At 39.5% G+C, this 5,317-nt stretch overlaps 1 long non-coding RNA gene across 1 annotated transcript; it reads left to right on the top strand.

Moving 5' to 3' along the window:
* On the top strand, positions 1-5,311 carry LOC104837070. Its single transcript, XR_774895.1, has 3 exons — positions 1-42; positions 326-434; positions 4,967-5,311. It is a non-coding gene; the product is annotated as an uncharacterized LOC104837070 (long non-coding RNA).
* Positions 5,312-5,317: the final 6 nt, after the last annotated feature.

Below are 5,317 nucleotides of genomic sequence, written 5' to 3'. Positions count from 1 at the left end.
GTAGACACTTGCTATTCCTTTTGGGTGGGAGCAACATTGAAGGTAGTGTATGGAACAGCTACAGGATAGTTACTGACTTGTTTTGATTTCTTTAAGCATCATATCTTTTTGCTTGAAAGAGTTACATATTTGGCACAAGTGCATGAATATGCACAGATCACTATAAAGGCCTTTCATCTTGCAAAAATGCAGGATATGGAGGTTTACCAGATTAGTGCTATCTCTGCTGTGACTGCTTATCTCATAAATAGGCACTATCTTTTATTATTAAAAATATACTAAGATTTAGTATGTTACTGTAATGGTGTAATTTATTTCTTTTCAGCTCTTGAATATATTCGAATATACAAATTTTGAGAAAAACCGAAATTACATCCTGTCAACTCAAGATCGTCTTGTTGGTGGATTTGCCAAGTGGCCAGATAGCCATCCAGGTAAATTTACTTGTCAAAATCATGGTGAGTGTGTTCTAAGCTAGAAATACATTCCAGCAGTCAGACATCCAAGAGGTGTAAAGGAAGTTTTCTCCTCAGTCTCCTTGAAAAAATGGAAAAAACCCAACTTAAAATATAATGAGATTTTCATTATTTAAGTGGAAAGAGAGAGGTGTAGTTTTTCCCTGCTCAGTCACAGAGCAAATGAGCTGTTGTTGTTCAGACTATTGCTAAAAGAGTATCACTGTCTATTTAGAGCTGGGCAAGCCTCTCCGTATGTGTTTAACTGTTCTAGTTAAAGGGAATATTGTGCAGTAGGTATCTTTGTAAATCCTCTGAGTAAAGTATTTCAAAACGTTTTTTTCCTTAATAAAGGAATCCTTAAGCTTATTCAGATGTCACTGATGTATGTAAAAACAGTCAAAACTTACGTAGTGACATATTACGATTTACAGATTGTAGTTGCACATAGCAATTATATGTAGTATATCTGAAAGTTAATTGCTGTCCTTTTGGAAGTGCCTAATTTGAAGTAGTGAAAAACTTGAAAAGATGCTAAAGTCTTTTAATTTGAAATAATTTTAAAAGATGCTAGAGTTCAATGAAGGTATTGCAAACTGTGAAAACAAACCTTGTGCCAGTAGTGTTGCCCAGTGACAGTTTGTACGGGGCAGATAAACGGTCTGTAAACTGACCAAATAAGATAAAAATATAGTCGTAATAAAGGATGAGTCTGTTCAGAATCTGTGTCCTGATATTTCATCCTTTCATCGTTCTCAACAACAGTTGATAATTTTTCAAGGTGAACCCACACTGAAAACACGGTGCTTGTGATAGATTTGCTTCCCCCACTCCCCTGAAAATAAGCTTAGGATTCCTGAGAACTTTAGCTTTATTTAGTCTTCTATTATATAGATCAGTCAGTATCACTTGGAGGAAATATTTCTGTTTATCTTGATGAACCATTTACATAGTGAGCTAGGGATTAAAAAATCTGTTTAAAACGCAGCCATGTGCAAAGTTCCTTAACCTGTCTTTTAGCATAGCTGTGATTGTTTGAGATAAGATTTGAGAAAGTCAAGACTAATAATAAAGCTGTTTTCCTTTGATTTGTGTGGTCTTACAGCCTGCACACTACTGTTTCCTATAAAGCAAGCTTTTGCTGTCTCTTGTTTTGTTGTGATAGGTGGGCTTATTGCACCATTCTTTCCTCAGGCAGATGGTGACATAAGTCTGTGTTTTGAAGGACAGAGTAAAAAGTCAATGCAGTTCTGGTGTGAAGAGTGACTATAAATGCAGCATTGCAAAGATTGTTTCTGTGGAACTGTGATTTCATTGTCATACATACACAGCTGAGCTTCCTACAAGCTCAGTATAGTATCTGAAAGGCAAGCTGTCTTTGGCTTTGTTGCAAAACACAGATGTGAGAAAATATTCCAGGGAAAGTTTGCAAAGTAAGAACATGAATTTTTTCAAAGGTGATTTCTAAGATAGATTCAGAATTTGAACTTCTGTAGCTCCTGCTTTATAAAAGCTCTGTTTAAATTTGGATAGTCAACCTGTCTTTGCAGTTCAATAATGTTTCTAGGAAGAAGTCTAGAAGAAATTGCAGAAAACAGTCAACAGCTTGTGATAATATATGTATTACATGGACTTCCAGAGTTGCAAGTTACTTTTCACAACTCATGATTCAGGGAAATATTATTTTGTAGTACTGATATTCCCATGCTAACAGACATCAAGACAGTCTTGGTCTGGAGGCCAGTAGCGTTATTTAACAGTTTTTCTTGATTTAAAATAGTGTTTGGACCAGCATGCTTATTGAGCAGTGAGCTTAGAAAACTTTCTTGCCTTTGAAAATAAATCTAAAAAGTCAAAAGACTCTTAAATGCTAGTAATCCTCTGAAAACATGAGCCTCACAAAGTGAATCAGGACATGACTTGTTTTGTTCGTAGTGATTGGCAGGTTGTCAAATATAGGAAAGGCTTTCATCTGAAAAATCTTCTGAATATCATGGTAGTAGTATTACTGTTCTATGAAGCAGGCATGGACACTGGCTTAAGGAGAGTCATACTTCAAAACAGAAGTGAACACCTACTGTATTTGTTCTGTTCTTTGTTTACAAATGACTGATGCGTATTTTTTGTCTAAGTCTTTCATTTTAAGCAGTTAGATCTGCTACCCGGTGTTAATGTTACTTGTTAAAGGCATTAAACCACATTAATGTGGTTTACTGGAGTTAATTTTCTTCCTAGGAGCCCGTACGGTGCTGTGTTTTGGATTTGTGACCAAAGCAGTGTTCATGACACGCCGATGTTTTAGCTGTTGTGGAGCAGCACTTACACAGTGTCAAAGCCTTTTCTGTCTCTCACGCTGCCCTGCTAGCGAGCAGAGGAGGGTGCGCCAGAAGCTGAGACAGGGCACAGCTGGGACAGCTGAACCCCGCTGACCACAGGGCTACCCCATACCACACGGCATTTGCTCAGCAGTAGAAGCTGGGAGGAGGAGGAAGGGGGGGGGCGTTTGGAGTTACAGTGTTTGTCTTCCCCAGTAACTCTTAGAGGTGATGAAGCCCTGCTTTCTGGGAAGCAGCTGAGCACCTGCCTGCCGATGGGACATAGTGAACGAATTCCTTGCTTTGTTTTGCTTGCACTCATGGCTTTTGCTTTCCCCGTAAGCTGTCATTATCTCGGCCTACAGGTTTTCTCACTTCTACTCTTCCTTTCCTCTTCTCCCACTGGGGGTGGAGGGGGGAAGTGAGGGAACAGCTGCGTGGTGCTTAGCTGCCTACCAGGGTTAATCCACAGCATTTCGCTACAACACGTACCTAAGCCATTTGGGTTTTTTTCAGACTTGTGCATAAGTCATGACTAGATACAAATAAACTTTTATTTGAAATTACTAGATGTACTGCTGCATGCCCCAGGAGGTCGTGCCGCAACTCTGATGTATCTCGTTTGTTACCTTTAAATTATACACAATATAAAAGAATTGGAAGTACGTACAGATCGAAAGGTTTAACATAAAAGAGTGAGAGGGTGAAAATGAGTGTGCGCAACTACTACATGTAAAACACTGAAGTGGCATTTGCTCTCATAGAAGTGTAAGTACACCTTACTTTGTTATTGTTTTTAAGGCAGCAGCCAGCAGTTGTGAGGTTGCATGCTGCATTCTGTATTTGTGAGTCACTTAGGAAACAAAACGTTTGGACCTATGTTTTTTGACCTTGAAAACCTGGTGTATTTCATAGCTTGAAACAGGAGTACACAGGCTACATGTATGTGTTTTGGCTAGAACTAACTTGAGTATTAAGTTAGCAGGGATTTGCACAACTGCTGAACTTTGTGGTTAAACCCAGCAAATAGCCATATACAGGTAGTTAGGTTTGTATATTGTTTTTAGTGCATATCAGTGCAGCTGTCCACAGGGGTTAATATACTCTTATGTCCTGAAGTTGAGGTGTCCTTGTCTGATGTCCTTTCTGCAAGGTCAGTAGGGGCTGTATCTGCTGAGCATGCTTTTGTCTGCATGTTCATGCTGATAAGCAGAAGCCTTTTTTCAGAGCCTCTCTATCCAGATACCTTCTTGTAATATCATTTTAGTCAGATATGAATTTACTGACACCTCCAAAAGATTACTAAGTGTTGAGAATTTGTAAGGGGCACATTTAAGTTCACATCCTCTTTCCATCTTTAGCCTGTGATTTCATGGGCAGATAATCCAATCTAGTGGCTTTCTGCTGCCCAGAGGAGGCACGCTCACTTCTCTTCCTCCCAGCTTTCCCAAGTACGGCTGTACGTCCTTTCTCCTTTTTGCATTAGCTTTGGTGTATATCAAAACCTGCAGACCAGTTTAATTCACTAAAATGTCAGAAAACTGTCCATTTTCTCCTGCTTGGGTTAATTTTCTTCCATCTTTTTTCAATTGCTTTACGTCATGGAGGGTGTTCAGCGAGCTGTAAGGTAGGCAAGCTGGCGTAAGGTGGTAGGCAGCAGGAGCAGCGTGGGACAGAGGAATAGGAGCATCCCTTTTTTGTGGCAGTCATCTGTTATGACTGATCAAGCCACCGCATGAATTCTTACCCTTAGTGTATTCTCCCAGGAATTTGAGAGACTCCTCTGAGTATGAATCCTTTTCATACTTCTAAATCTTACTGTTTGGCAGCTATTGCCACTAATTTTGGTATTTCAGTAGTCAGCTGTTCATCAAATAATCGGCAAAAAAACATTCATGTTCGGGGAAAAAAAAATTGGCTTTGTGGACAGAAATTATCTCCAGATGCTCAAATTCTCTTGCTGTTTGGCCTGAGCACTCAAGAAAACTGGACTCGTAGTTTTAGAGATTGCAGACTATCAGTGCATGCTGGTGGCTTTGGGTAGAAATCAATTTCTTTTGTCAAAACTCAAGTTTAAAATGTAGCACCTGTTTGTTTGTTTTCCTTGGCTGTAATTATTCAGAGGTGTTAATCCAGGAACACTTGGCTGTTACAGCCTGATCTAATTTTCTTTTCCCTTTCCTTTCCTTCTTTCAGATGCTTTACATGCCTACTTTGGGATCTGTGGTTTGTCGTTAATTGGAGAACCTGGTATTTGCCAAGTTCATCCCGCCCTGAATGTAAGCACAAGAACCACAGAGCGCCTTCACCACCTTCATCAGATCTGGAAAACAAGGACTCTAAACAGTGTTCGGACAACACACACGTCTCTACATGACTGATTTAGACTTGAATGTAGTTCTGGTAGCATAATTGTAGCCCAAGGTTAAAAGCCATGTATAACCAATGTGCTCTTTTAAGTGCTGGAGTCATACAATCAGATCTGTGTTGGTGGCATCACTTTGATAGGGAGTTGCCTTCAGCGGGTTATTCTGCATTGTGAAAAAA

The sequence above is a fragment of the Haliaeetus leucocephalus genome, unplaced genomic scaffold, assembly GCF_000737465.1.
Source record: "Haliaeetus leucocephalus isolate CR32 unplaced genomic scaffold, Haliaeetus_leucocephalus-4.0 Scaffold516, whole genome shotgun sequence".
In the NCBI taxonomy this organism is placed as follows: Eukaryota; Metazoa; Chordata; class Aves; order Accipitriformes; family Accipitridae; genus Haliaeetus; species Haliaeetus leucocephalus.
Note: the sequence above shows the minus strand (reverse complement) of the source record. Positions and strands in the feature narration are given on the sequence as shown.